Source organism: Nelumbo lutea, chromosome 1 (assembly GCF_056320005.1).
Source record: "Nelumbo lutea isolate HS-2025 chromosome 1, American lotus-T2T, whole genome shotgun sequence".
In the NCBI taxonomy this organism is placed as follows: Eukaryota; Viridiplantae; Streptophyta; class Magnoliopsida; order Proteales; family Nelumbonaceae; genus Nelumbo; species Nelumbo lutea.
The window spans coordinates 96,436,563-96,452,431 of NC_142684.1; the positions used below are offsets into that span (position 1 = coordinate 96,436,563).

The 15,869-nt window shown below is 40.6% G+C and overlaps 1 pseudogene across 1 annotated transcript; it reads left to right on the forward strand.

Moving 5' to 3' along the window:
* Nucleotides 1-10,943: 10,943 nt before the first annotated feature.
* On the forward strand, nucleotides 10,944-12,683 carry LOC148876281 (alpha-terpineol synthase, chloroplastic-like; annotated as a pseudogene). Its single transcript, XR_016105404.1, has 4 exons — nucleotides 10,944-11,433; nucleotides 11,516-11,771; nucleotides 11,844-12,229; nucleotides 12,367-12,683. The product of XR_016105404.1 is annotated as an alpha-terpineol synthase, chloroplastic-like (transcript).
* Nucleotides 12,684-15,869: the final 3,186 nt, after the last annotated feature.

Consider the following 15,869-nt stretch of genomic DNA (forward strand, 5'->3'; position numbering starts at 1 on the left):
AGGAGAGACTATTAGGAATGGGAGGAGAAAAACTCCCTAGCCCGGTGTTACATCATTGCCTCCTTAGACAACCCAATATAGAGGCAGTTTGATCAGATCGAACTTGCCAATGACATATTGGACAGCCTGATGATGATGTATGAAGAGCAGAATCGTTCTACTCGACAAAAGGTCTTGAAACAGTTCATGACCATTTAAATGTCCAAGGGCCAACAAGTTCACGACCATTGTCTTCAGATGATGGGTTACATCAATGAACTGGAGGCTCTTGGGTCCGGGCTGGACCTTTCAATCCAGATAGATGCTATCCTTAATTCTTTGCCTCCTTCCTTTAATCCGTTCATCATGAACTATAACATGAACAAGCTAAATGTCAGCTTGCAAGAGCTCAGCAATATGTTGCAAAGAGCTGAAGAACTGATTAGAAAGGATGAGCCTGTAGCTATGCTTGTTGAAGCTAATAAAATGGGCAAGAGAAAGAGGAAGGCAAAGAAGCCTTAGAGAAAAGCCACTAAAGGTAAGAAGCAGAAGAAAGACAAAGCATCGGATGCCTGTCACTTCTACAAGAAGACTGGCCACTGGAAAAGGAATTCTCCTGCCTACCTGGAATCCAAGAAAGGTAATTTCAAAACTTGTGTTATAGAAACCAATTTATTGGAAGCTTCTGCATCCTAGTGTATTGACTCCGGGGCTTTAACTCATGCGTGTAACTCACTACAGGGGTTCAAGGTAAGCAAAAGGCTGAGTGAAGGAGAAGTCACTCTCTACTTGGGGACTACTGCAACTGTTGTAGCCGCAGCAATAGGAACCATGGAGTTAATTTTTAGAGAATGAAAAGTTGTACTGAAAGATTGTCTTTATGTACAAAACTTAAGAAGAAATTTGATTTCTGTTTCAAAACTGTGTGCAGATGGTTATTTTGTCTTCTTTACTAATACGATTACTATTAAAAGAAATAACAAATCCATCGCATATGGGGAACTAGAGAACGGTCTCTATGTTCTACATCCTTCTCTACAAACTAACATAACCAAAACTACATCGGCTCAAATCCCCAAGAAGAGAGCCCGTGATACAGTTAATCCCACGTGTCTGTGGCATTACCGACTTGGCCACCTGTGAGCCTTGCGTACAAGGCAAGATGACAAAACGACCATTTAACAGTAAGCCTGAAAGATGTACAGACACACTTGACCTAATACATACTGATGTATGTGGTCCCCTGAGTGTTAGGACATGGAATCAACACATGTATTTCATCATCTTCACAGATGATTTCTCATGATATGGTTACGTGTACCTAATGAGACATAAGTCTGGATCATTTGAAAAGTTCAAAGAGTTTAGACAAGAGGTCGAGAAACAGTTGGGGAGAGAAATTAAAGTCCTTCGATCTGATCGAGGTGGCGAGTATCTCTCTGATGAATTCAGAGACTACTTAAAGGACAATGGGATAGTATCACAATTAGCTCCTCCTGCTACACCACAACTCAACGGTGTTTCAGAGAGGAGGAATAGGACCTTATTGGATATGGTCCGGTCACTTCTCATACACTCAGAGTTACCCACATCCTTTTGGGGTTACGCATTAGAGACTGCGATTTACATGCTGAATCGGGCTCCAACCAAATCGGTTCCGAACACTCCATATGAGCTTTGGACCGGAAAGAAACCAAGTGTCAGACACTTGAAGATTTGGGGTTGTCCAGCACACGTTAAAAGAATGAGTGCAGACAATTTGGAATCAAAGACCAGTCGTTGCCTATTTGTAGGCTACCCAAAAGGCTCTAGGTTACCTTTTCTATGACCCAAGTGAGCAAAAAGTGTTCTGCAATCGAAATGCCCAATTCTTGGAGACCGATTACATCCTGGACACCCATTGTTAGGAAATTGTTCTTGATGAGGAGAGCTCAGGAGCAGTGGGAGATGTTCCACAAGTTCTACGTAGTGACCAACCTAGAAGATCCACTCGAGTATCCAGGCCACCAATCCGTTATGGTTATGACCAGGATAGTTACCTGGTGGAAACCTTGACTAGTGAGGAGGATCCCATGACTTACACAGAAGTTATGTTGGACATAGATTCCTAGAAATGGGTACATGCCATTGGAGATGGAGAAATATAATGAGTGAAATTAAAGAGATAGAGGGAGGTGGTGGTGATTTGGTGGTCGGATCACAACATCAACCTGTTAGTGGTAGTTGAACTATAAACATGGGATAAGAGTGGTGGAAAAGAGAGGGGGAGAGAGAGAAATAGAGAAAGAGATAAAGAGAGGAAGAAAGAGAATGAAAAATAGGAGAATGGGAGAGATGGAGATAGAGAAAAGATTGTTTATGCTAAGAGTTGCAGCAACTATAGAAAAAAAAACTAGGGGCAGAAACCGAGAAGAAGAAGAAAAAGGAGAGGAGAGAGAGAGTAATTAATAGTGTGTCGGCAAGTCTTTTCCAAAAGATTTGTTACAAAATATGATGGTTAAAAGGCATGGTGAACTTTTGCAAATAGATCTTGATAGACCAAAAACTATTTAGTTGAAATATTTTACATTGATCTCATAAAAGACTATAAAAGCTACAAAAAGGTTTGGTAATGTGAATGTCTTCTGGGCAGACAAACTTTTCATTTAACACATGGGACCCATCAACATTTTCTAAGGTGGGACCCATATATCATTGGTGGACATATATGTGGGGCCCAAGTATAGTTTACAGAATGGGCTCAACATACCATCAGTGACATGCATGTGGGGTACATGTGTCAACATATATGTGGGTCCCACGTACATTTTACAAGGTGTGCCCAACATACTATTGGTAGCCATGCATGTAGGGTCCATGTGTGGACATGTATGATTGGCCCAGAGACATTTTACAGGGGGGACCGACATACAATTGGTGGACATGTATGTAGGGCCCATGTGTGAACATGTATGTGGGGCCCACATACATTTTACAAAGTGGGTCCCACATTCCATTGGTGCACATGCATATAGGGTCTAGACTTGTATGTAACGCCCACATACATTTTATAAGGTGGGCCCCACATGCAATTGGGGGATATGCATGTGGGTTCATGTGTAGACATGTATGTGGTGCCTACATACATTTTACAAGGTGAGTCCCACATAATACCTAATGTGGGCCCACATACATTTTCCAAAGTGGGCCCCACATACCATTGGTATGTCCCACTTAGACATTCAAATAGTTTGTGGAAAGATAACTCATTTTCTCCCATGTATGTGCATTGTACCACACATTCGAAGAAGACGGGGCGCTAAAAGACTGTAAAATCTTCATTTGAAACTTCTTGAACAAGCCCAAATTCGGGCTTTTGGTATCTTTTATGGGATGAAGCTTTTCCCGGATAGATCTTTCTATTGCCAAATGGGAAAAGCCTAGAATTCTGGATTCCGGGATTCCAAACAGGCTGAAGCACACGCAAAAAGACTTGCCAAACGCGGCCAAAAACTTTGCTCGTCTTAGCACTGTAGCTCTTCCACGACTTGAATGAGAAACGAGCGAAGCTCTGTTTGGGTAATTTTGGCCATGTTTGGTTCGCTACCAATGACTTCATTCTTTTAATTCTTACCGATTCTATGGTACATGTGTCAACATGTATGTGGGGCCCACGTACATTTTACAAGGTGGGCCCAACATACCACTGGTAGTCATGCATGTGGGGTCCATTTGTTGACATGTATTAGGGGCCCACATACATTTTACAAGGTGACCCCCACATACAATTGGTAGACATGTAGGTGGGGCCATGTGTGCACATGTATGAGGGGCTCACATAGATTTTGCAAGGTGGGCCCCACATACCATCGGTGCACATGCATTTAGGGTTCATGTGTGGACAATTAGATATGTATGTCGGGCCCACATGCAATTTACAATATGGGCCCCACATGCTATTGGCGCATGCCATTGGAGATGGAGAAATATAATGAGTAAAATTAGAGAGATTGAGGGAGGTGTTGGTGATTTGGTGGTCGGATCACAACATCAACCTGTTAGTGGCAAATGGACTATAAGCAGAGGATGAGAGTGGTGGAAAAGAGAGGGGGAGAGCGAGAAATAGAGAAAAAGATAAAGAGAGGAAGAAAGGGAATGAAAAATCGGAGAATGGGAGAGATGGAGATAGAGAAAAGATTGTTTCTGCTAAGAGTTGCAGCAACTATAGAAAAAAAAACTAGGGTCAGAAACCGGGAAGAAGAAGAAGAAAAAGGAGAGGAGAGAGAGAGTTTGAACTTGGAATAATTTTGTCCTGGAGTATAGCTGGGATGCGGTGAGTTATTAATAGTGTGCTTATTTGGAAAGTCTTTTGCAAAAGATTTGCTACAAAATATGATGATTAAAAAACATGGTGAATTTTTGCAAATAGATCTTGGAAGACCAAAAACTATTTAGATGAAATATTTTACATTGATCTCATAAAAGACAATAAAAACTACAAAAAGGTTGGGTAATGTAAATGTCTTCAGTGTGGACCGACAAACTTTTCATTTAACACATGGGACCCATCAACATTTTCTAAGGTGGGACCCATATACCATTGGTAGACATGTATGTGGGGCCCAAGTACATTTTACAAGGTGGGCTCGACATACCACTAGTGACATGCCTGTGGGCTACATGTGTCAACATGAATGTGGGGCGCACGTACATTTTACAATGTGGGCCCGACATACTATTGGTGGCCATGCATGTGGGGTCCATGTGTGGACATCTATGAGGGGTCCACATACATTTTACAAGGTGGCCCCTGCATACAATTGGTAGACATGTATGTAGGGCCCATGTGCACTTTTTTGAGGGGTCCAAATAGATTTTGCAAAGTGGGCCCGCATACAATCGGTGCACATGCATGTAGGGTTCATATGTGGACAATTGGACATATATGTCGGGCCCACATGAAATTTACATTATGGGCCCCACATGGCATTGGCACATGCCATTGGAGATGGAGAAATATAATGAGTGAAATTAGAGAGATAGAGGGAGGTGGTGGTGATTTGGTGGTCGGATCACGACATCGACCTGTTAGTGGCAGTTGGACTATAAGCAGGAGATGAGAGTGGTGGAAAAGGGAGGGGGAGAGAGATAAATAGAGAAAAAGATAAAGAGAGGAAGAAAGGGAATGAAAAATAGGAGAATGGGAGAGATGGAGATAGAGAAATGATTCTCTACCAAGAGTTGCAGCAACTATAGAAAAAAAACTTGGAGCAGAAACATGGTGAATTATTAATAGTGTGCCTATTTCGAAAGTCTTTTCCAAAAGATTTGTTACAAAATATGATGATTAAAAAACATGATGAATTTTTGCAAATAGATCTTAGAAGAACAAAAACTATTTAGTTGAAATATTACATTGATCTCATAAAAGACAATAAAAGCTCCAAGAAGGTTGGGTAATGTGAATGTCTTCTATGTGGGCCGATAAGCTTTTTGTTTAACACGTGGGACCCATCAACATTTTCTAAGGTGGGACCCATATACCATTGATGGACATGTATGTGGGGCCCAAGTACATTTAACAGGGTGGGCTCGACATACCATTAGTGACATGCATGTGGGCTACATGTGTCAACATGAATGTAGGGTGCACGTACATTTTACAAGGTGGGCCCGACATACCATTGGTGGCCATGCCCGTGGGGTCCATGTGTGGACATGTATGAGGGGCCCACAGACATTTTACAAGGTGAAACCCACATACAATTGGTGGACATGTATGTAGGGCCCATGTGTGAACATGTATGTGGGGCCCACATACATTTTGCAAAGTGGGTCCCACATTCCATTGGTGCACATGCATGTAGGGTCTAGACTTGTATGTAGCGTCGACATGCATTTTGCAAGGTGAGCCCCACATGTAATTTGGGGATATGCATGTGGGTTCATGTGTAGACATGTATGTGGGGCCCACATACATTTTATAAGGTGAGTCCCACATAATACATAATGTGGGCCCACATAATACATAATGTGGGCCCACATAATACATAATGTGGGCCCACATACATTTTCCAAAGTGGGCCCCACATACCATTGGTAGGTCCCACTTACACATTCAAATAGTTTGTGGAAAGATAACTCATTTTCTCACAAGTGTGTGCATCGTACCACACGTTCGAAGAAGACGGGGTGCTAAAAGACTGTAAAAACTTTATTTTACACTTCTTGAAAAAGCCCAAATTCAGGCTTTTGGCATCTTTTATGGGATGAAGCTTTTCCGGAATAGATCTTTCTATTGCCAAACGGGAAAAGCCTAGAATTCAGGATTCCGGGATTCCAAACAGCTCAAAGCATACGCGAAAAGTCTTGCCAAACGCGACCAGAAACTTTGCTCCTCTCAGCACTATAACTCCTCCCCGACTTGAATGAGAAACGAGCGAAGCTCTGTTTGGGAAAATTAGGCCATGTTTGGTTCGCTACCAATGACCTCATTCTTTTAATTCTTGCCGATTCTAGGGTACATGTGTCAACATGTATGTGGGGCCCACACATTTTACAAGGTGGGCCCAACATACCATTGGTAGCCATGCATGTGGGGTCCATGTGTGGACATGTATGAGGGGCCCACATACATTTTACAAGGTGGCCCCCACATACAAATGGTAGACATATATGTGGGGCCCATGTGTGCACATCTATGAGGGGCCCACATAGATTTTGCCAGGTGGGTCCCACATACCATCGGTGCACGTGCTTGTAGGGTTCATGTGGGGCCCACATAGATTTTTCCAGGTGGGCCCCACATACATGTCTACCACTTGTATGTGGGCCCACATCTATGAGGGGCCCACATACATTTTACAAGGTGGCCCCCACATACAAATGGTAGACATGTATGTGGGGCCCATGTGCGGACATCTATGAGGGGCCCACATAGATTTTGCCAGGTGGGCCCCACATACCATCGGTGCACGTGCTTGTAGGGTCCATGTGTGGACAATTGAACATGTAGGTCGGGCCCACGTGCAATTTACAATATGGGCCCCATATGCCATTGGCACATGCCATTGCAGATGGAGAAATATAATGAGTGAAATTAGAGAGCGGGAGGTGGTGGTGATTGGGTGGTCGGATTACAACATCAACCTATTAGTTGCAGTTGGACTATATGCAGGGTATGAGAGTGGTGGAAAAGAGAGGGGGAGAGAGAGAAATAGAGAAAAAGATAAAGAGAGGAAGAAAGGGAATGAAAAATAGGAGAATTGGAAAGATGAAGATAGAGAAAAGATTGTTTCTGCTAAGAGTTGCAACAACTATAGAAAAAAAACTAGGGGCAAAAACCGGGAAGAAGAAGAAATAAAAGGAGAGGAGAGAGAGAGTTTGAACTTGGAATAATTTTGTCATGGATTATAGCTGGGATGCGGTGAGTTATTAATAGTGTGCCTATTTGGAAAGTCTTTTTCAAAAGATTTGTTACAAAATATGATGATTAAAAAACATGGTGAATTTTTGCAAATACATCTTGGAAGACTAAAAATTATTTAGTTGAAATATTTTACATTGATCTCATAAAAGACAATAAAAGCTACAATAAGGTTGGGTAATGTGAATATCTTCTGTGGGCCGACAAACTTTTCATTTAACACGTGAGACCTATCAACATTTTCTAAGGTGGGACCCATATACCATTGGTAGACATGTATGTGGGGCCCAAGTACATTTCACAAGGTGGGCTTGACATACCATTATTGACATGCATGTGAGCTACATGTGTCAACATGAATGTGGGCCGCATGTATATTTTACAAGGTGATCCCGACATACCCTTGGTGGCCATGCATGTGGAGCCCATGTGTGGACACATATGAAGTTTCTTGAATGTGGGATACACATGTAGGGTCTGGACCTGTTTCATGTGTAGACATGAAACTTCTTGAAAAAGCCAAATTTTGGGCTTTCGGCATCTTTTATGGGATGAAGCTTTTCCCGAATAGATCTTTCTATTGCCAAACGGGAAAGGCCTAAAATTCAAGATTTAGGGAATCCAAACAGCCTGAAGCACACGCGAAAAGACTTGCCAAATGCGGTCGGAAACTTCGCTCCTCTCAGGACTATAGCTCTTCCCCAATTGGAATGAGAAACGAGCGAAGCTCTGTTTGGGCAAATTAGGCCATGTTTGGTTCCCTTCCAATGACCTCATTCTTTTAATTCTTGCCGATTCTAGGGTACATGTGTCAACATGTATGTGGGGCCCATGCACATTTTACAAGGTGGGCCCAACATACCATTGGTAGCCATGCATGTGGGGTCCATGTGTGGACATGTATGAGGGGGCCACATACATTTTACAAGGTGGCCCCCACATACAATTTGTAGACATGTATGTGGGGCCCTTGTGTTCACATATATGAGGGGCCCACATAGATTTTGCAAGGTGGGCCCACATACCATTGGTGCACATGCATGTAGGGTCCATATATGGACATGTATTTCGGGCCCACATACATTTTACAATGTGGGCCCACATGCTATTGTTGGATATGCATGTGGGTCCATGTGTAGACATGTATGTGTGGCCCTCATACATTTTACTAGGTGGGTCGTACCTAATACCTAATGAGGGCCCCACATACATTTTCCAAAGTGGGCCCTACAAACGCTTGGTTGGTCCCACTTACACATTCAAATAGTTTTTGTGGATATATAACTCATTTTCTACAAAGTGTGTGCATCGTACCACACGTTCGAAGAAGACAGGGCGCTAAAAGACTATCAAAACTTCATTTGAAGCTTTTTGAAAAAGCCCAAATTCGGGCTTCTGGCGTCATTTATGGGCTGGAGCTTTTCTCGAATAGATCTTTCTATTTCCTAACGGGAAAAGCCTAGAATTCAAGCTTTCAGGCTTCTAAACACCCTGAAGCCCGTAAGAAATGACTTGCCAAATGCGGCCAGAAATGACTTTGCTCCTCTTAGCACAACTCCTTCCCAACTGGAATGAGAAACGAGCGAAGCTCTGTTTGGGCGAATTAGGCCATGTATGGTTCGTTGCCAATGGCCTCATTCTTTTAATTCTTGCTAATTTTGGGGTACATATGTCAACATGTATGTGGGGCCCATGTCCATTTTACAAGGTGGGCCCGACATACCATTGTGGCCATGCATGCATGGTCCATGTGTGGACATGTATGAGAGGCCCACATACATTTTATAAGGTGGGCCCCACATACAATTGGTGGACATGTATGTACAACCCATGTGTGGACATGTATGTGGGGCTCACATTCATTTTGCAAGGAGGGCCCCACATAGCTTTGGTGCACATACATGTAGGGTCCATGTGTAGACATATATGTAGGGCCCACATATAGTTTACATTGTGGGCCCAACATGCCCTTGGTGGATATGTAAGTGGGTCCTAGTGTAGACATGTATGTGGGGCCCACATACATTTTACAAAGTGGGCCCCACATACAATTGGTGGACATGTATGTACGCCCCATGTGTGGACATGTATGTGGGGCCCTCCTTTCAAAATGTATGTGGGCCCCACATACAATCGATGCACATGCATGTAGGTTCCATGTGTGGACATGTATGTAGGGCCCACATACTTTTTACAACATGAGCCCCACATGCCATTGGGGAATATGCATGTGGATCCATGTGTAGACATGTATGTGGGGCACATATACAATTTACAAGGTGGGTTCCACATAATAACTAATGTGGGCCCCACATACATTTTCCAAAGTGAGTCCCACATACCATTGGTAGGTCTCACTTACACATTCAAATAGTTTTTGTGGAATGATAACTTCCCAAGTGCGTGCATCGTACGACACGTTCAAAGAAGACAAGGTGCTAAAAGACTATAAAAACTTCATTTGAACTTCTTGTAAAAAGCCCAAATTCGGGCTTCTGGCATCTTTTATGGGCTGGAGCTTTTCCCAAATAGATCTTTTTATTGGCAAACGGGAAAAGCATAGAACTCAGGATTTCGGGCTTCTAAATAGCCCGAAGCCCACGCGAAAAGACTTGCCAAACACAGATAGAAACTTTGCTCTGCTCGGCACTACAACTCCTCCTCGACTAGAATGAGAAACGAGGGAAGTTCTGTTTGGGCGAATTAGGCCATGCATGGTTCGCTGCCAATGGCCTCATTCTTTTAATTCTTGCCGATTCTAGGGTACATGTGTCAACATATATGTGGGCCCGACATACCATTGGTCGCCATGCATGTTGGATCCATGTGTGGACATGTATGAGGAGCCCACATACATTTTGCAAGATGGGCCCCAGATACAATTGGTGGACATGTATTTAAGGCCTATGGGTGGACATGTATTTACAAGGTGGGCCCGACATACCATTGGTAGTCATGCATGTGGGATCCATGTGTAGACATGTATGAGGGGCCCACATACATTTTACAAGGTGACCCCCACCTACAATTGGTGAACATGTATTTAAGGCCCATGAGTAGACATGTATGTGGGGCTCACATACATTTTGCAAGGTGAACCACAAATACCATTGGTGCACATAGATGTAAGGTCGTGTGACAAAAAAATTAAGGGTAGGGGAGGTTTTAATTGATTGGGAGGCTTTAAGGTAATATATATAAATAACAAGCATATAATTAATCAATTAACTAAAATGTAAGGATAGTTTAAAAAATTTGCCCCAAAACAAACCAACCATATACATGGTACCACTTAACCCAGACACGCCACCACTCAACACTCCCACAATTTCAATCAGGATGAACGGGACGGGAGACAAAATCATAGACACCTGACTGAACTACTATCATGGTTAAACACATCAGTGCTCATTGTGAGCCATCTGGGATCCAACTGTACTGAACACTGACGTGATAGATAGTTCAGCCGGCTCGGTATGTTTTTATTTACAGCTGATCCGCTCCCACGAAATTTTACATTTACATCTGTACAGGCAATAAAGCCCCTCAGGCTATTGTAAAACAAACAAACATGCTTGTAACATTTTCAGAACCACTACCTTGTCAGATTTTTTCTTTCCTAGATGTTGATTTGAATGAATGAATCTGCCTGAGGGCTTTCTTTGAAAAAAAAAAAAAATTCTACATCAATTGCAGTTTTCGTATTTTTCTTTTCTTTCTGTGATGAGATCCCATTTACAATTCACCTTTATAAAATCTGGTGGGTGCCGCTCCTCCATGTTGAACGACATCTAGTCATTACTAGCTAGCTAGAAATAATGTTGGCGAATTCATTCTTGATTTCCCTGTCATCTTTCTCCACCAAGAAATTCTCGCAAGGGCGTTGTCTTCACCCTGTAAGACCACTGCAAAATGCTCAAGTCATCAAGCACATCCAATTACATGTTAGATCACAACTCTCAAATGAAGAGGTTATCAGGCGATCAGGAAACTACAAACCAAGCAGTTGGGAAAATGATGATTTGCAATCTCCCAAGAGTGACTTCCCGGTGATTATCATGATCAATATTTAATTTTTAAGGCCCAAACATTTTTGTTAAATTTTTACTAATTTACAGGCTTAGTGAACAGGAAGAGGCGTATGTGGAACGGGCCACGAAACTGGTGGTGGACGTCAAACGCAAGTTCAATCAAGCAGCAGGAGCAGTGGATCTACTGGAGCTGATTGACAATGTTCAAAGGCTAGGAGTTGGGTATCACTTCCAAACTGAGATCAAGAGGGCTCTGGAATCCATAAAGGACACCTCTGTCAGTGCAGAGGAAGAATTATATGCAACTGCTCTACGCTTTAGGCTCCTTAGGCAACATGGATTTCAGATTTCCCAAGGTATATTGGATTATTGGATCTTCTTCTTCTTCTCCTCATGACTAGTTGATCATATTTTGGGCGGTTTATTAGATGTTTTTAAAAGCTTCATGGACAAGAAGGGTGGTAGTTTCAATGAATCACTCCCCAAGGACACGAAGGGACTATTAGATTTGTATGAGGCTTCTTATCATGGTTTTGAAGGAGAAGACATATTGGATGATGCCCAACAGTTTACAAAGAGACATCTTATCAAACAGCTCAAAGAGAAAACATCCCCAAATTATAAAAACATGGCCGACTAGTAAGCCATGCGCTGGAGATGCCTTGCACTGGAGGATGAAAAGGTGGGAAGCCAGATGGTTCACAGACACCTACTCCATGAAACAAGATATGGACCCTTTGATACTTGAATTTGCTAAGATTGACTTCAACATGGTGCAAGCTATATATCAGCAGGAATTAAAAGATGCATCAAGGTATTTATATCAATAAAAAAAATTACATTTTTCGGTTCAAAAGCTAGAAATTTGTTTCATCTAATCCGGATGATTAGGCACTAGTTTATTGTCTAATATTCAATTTCTTGCTTAATTTACCATTGTATTAATTCCAGTTGGTGGACTGACTTGGGCCTCGCCGAGGCATTAAGATTTAGTAGAGACAGGATAGTCGAGAATTACTTGTGGAGCACTGGAATCATATTCGAACCTCAGTTCGGATATTGTAGAAGACAACTTACGAAAGTCAATTGTTTGATCACAACAATTGATGATGTGTATGATGTGTATGGTACTCTGGATGAACTCAAGCTTTTTACTGATGCATTTGAGGATAAAGCAGTATAGGCAAAAATGTGATACTTCCAAGAAATTCTTTTAAGGAATAAAGTATTGATACCCCCAATATAAATTTATATTATGTACTTTATATTTTTTGAAAAATCATAAAAATATAAATTCAATTGTTAATATTTATACTTTTGGTGAAATTGTGTTTTTGTTTTCATGCGAACATGTGACCACCCTTCAATAAAATTCTGGACCCTATATCCGATCACTATTATTAGAATCAGATTGTTGAAACCACCAGAAACCGTCACTATAAATACAAATAAATATGTTTTTATCAAACAGAAAATGATACTTTTGTTATGATAAATATACTTTTCAAGTTTTTATAACTAAATAGTTTCAAAACAAAAATATCAAAGAAAAGTATTTTATGAAAAATACAAAAGTAGAAATCTTATGCAAACTGCGCCAAATACGCCTACCTATTTTGAAACTAAGGTTTTGTGGGTGATGTTCTTAATTTCTAAACAATTAAAAAAGGAAAAAAGAAACTGACCGATCAAAGAAGGAAAAAGTAAAAGTAAGTATAGGTATCATCATGGCCGCCTGCTGTACTACTTTAGTTTAATCATCATTTAATTTCATTGTTGTTGGTTTCCACGCTTTCTATTAAATAAAACATTCAATTATAAGGTAGTCATTCATCTCTCTTCTTAATTTGTTTTATGAAAAGTCAAAACAACTAAAAACAATATTTTAGTAAAGTGATGAAAGGCCGTGGATTAATTACAATCTTTAAAGTTCAACTATGTTATCCAAAAGATATGATATCTTAAAAAACTTAAACCAATCAATAGGTATATATATCATACAATTGACAATACAATATTTATCAAAATTCAGGTTTGATTGGTCAAGGCTCTTCTAGGATAGATTTTTCTTATATAAAAAAATAGGGATTATAACAAATAAAAGCAACGCCCTAATATTAATAAAAGTAATATTTTAAAAATTTTAAAAATATATTAATTTTTTAAAAATAATATTAATTAAGGACAAAAATATTATTCATCTTCTTCCTCCGGCAATGCATCTGCCTATTTCCGCCCACCTCTACCTCCACCAATGTTACCAGAGGTGGGGTGGAGGCAGAGGTGAGCGGAGATAGGCGGACCTCGGATGAATGGCTCAATTCATGTACCACATGGAGATGGGCATGGAGTACTTGCACACAGCTTGACCAAGAACCGCATTATGTCATTATTGGTTCATCCCATTCCCCTTGATTGATTGGGCCATTCGACGTCCCATTTCTGTATGGCTTGCACTTGATGCTTTGCGCAATGAGGGATTGGTTCTGAACCCTTTGGAGCTTTGAGTTTGGGTACGCCTTATATATTTTTTTAATAAATAATACTATCTTACCTATTCAAAAAATAAAATAAAATAAAATAAATTCAATCCTTGTGGATGATGTTAAAGAATACATACTTTACTGTTTGAGGGCCCAGTCCCCCTTAATCTTAGTATACATTCAATCCCTTCAGTATATAAACTTAGCGGAAGGGGTCCGTGCTTAACACAGGCAAAAAAGAGCAATGAGTACCGTCTAATATCTAATTAGCTAGAATGGATTAATCCGGTTGGAACTTACTGCTCAAGCATGTTGTCTCTCCAATGTTATCATCTTATCTCAGCACGATAGATTATGGTGTATTAATCTATTATATTTGCGGTGTCTTTTTTTAAATCTATTCTCATTTTCTTCCATCCTTCCATCAAGTTTTAAATTACTTGTCTTCAAACCTCAATTTGTCTAATTCATCGTGTAACAACAAATATTGCCTGATTCATAATATAAACTCCACCATCCACCAAAACCATGGTTGTATGAATACAGCTATCAACATCTAAATTTTAAAGGCACAAGTTATTAAAAATAAGTTTTCAATCAAAGAATTGCATGTCCAATACATGCTAAAAACATAGTCACTGCCTCTCACAGTGCACATGCAAATTACCAAATATAAGAGGATAGATTGTTAAACAGTGTATATCCTTAGCTCCAATCAACTTGATGTATATTATGACATTTATTGTAAATGAATAAAATACATATTTGAATCATGTTATATTGGTATGTTTCTCTGTAATACCCTTAAACTAGACACTTATAAGACTCGTATTAGTTTAGAATCTCTATAGCCGTTGGATAGATCTGGGGAGATTTATCCTGTCAAGGCTGACATTGATGTGCTGCCAAGTGGGTTAGGGTGGCTTGTCTCAGCTACCAAGGTGAGACCTGAAGCACATGCAATGTGGGTTTACTTGAAACTCTAAAACCAAACTATTTTCTAGTTATGCCTTGGACCTTGGAGACAGATGGGCAAAACTGGAAAGTTACACCTGACCCCTAGGCTTGATTATGGTACTACACTAGGTGTCGGAGAATTCATCTGAGTGGGTGATCATAGTGATAGAATCAACCCCTTTGTTGGACAAATGAATGATTGGGGAATGCACTCTCTCTGATGGAAATCTAAACTGCTAGCAGTTGATTTCAAATTGTTGAGATTTATTTTTGCAAAATATATTTATATAGAGATATACATATGTATTATGATTTCACAAAATATTTGCAAAAATGTTTTAATTCCTGAGATCCATGTGAGTAGAGAGTGCAACATTGTACCTTGCAACCGAGGGAGAGGTCCTCTCTTGTCGACCAGTGCTTGATCATTATGGGTTGAGAGGTTAAGTATAAGACCCTTTAGGGATAATAAACCTGATGGGCTAATCTCACATAATTCCATAGTCCTTGGACCTTTATAAGGTAATTGGACCTATGGACCATTTAGTCTAAATGTTGGGCCTGCTAAGAGCCCATGTTGATGGACTCAGGGGTTCACTGACTTCAATAGTGAACTTGGCCAAGCCTTGTAACAAAGGCTGGGCTGAACCCATATGACTTTTGTGGAGATCAATGCTAGGGTCCCACGCCATACAAAGAGAACCAAACTAGCTAGCATTTAATGGGAAAGTGAGTTATGTGACTAAATGGGCCTAAAGCCTATTTCAAATTGGGCTTAAGTGATTTAATTAAATGGGCGAATTCTATTTTATAATCTGATTAGGATTAGCTAAAAGATAAGATAAGTCTTATCCATTTAAGAGTTCAGATCCAAAGTAAGATATGGATCCAAGAACTCTTTCCTAATTGGATTAGGAAGCTGATCTAAAGAATGTTATAAATAGGATGGCGAATTCTTCTTAAAGAAGCAATTCTTTTTGAAATCTTTTTCTCCCTCTGCTCTTGCCGCCCTAC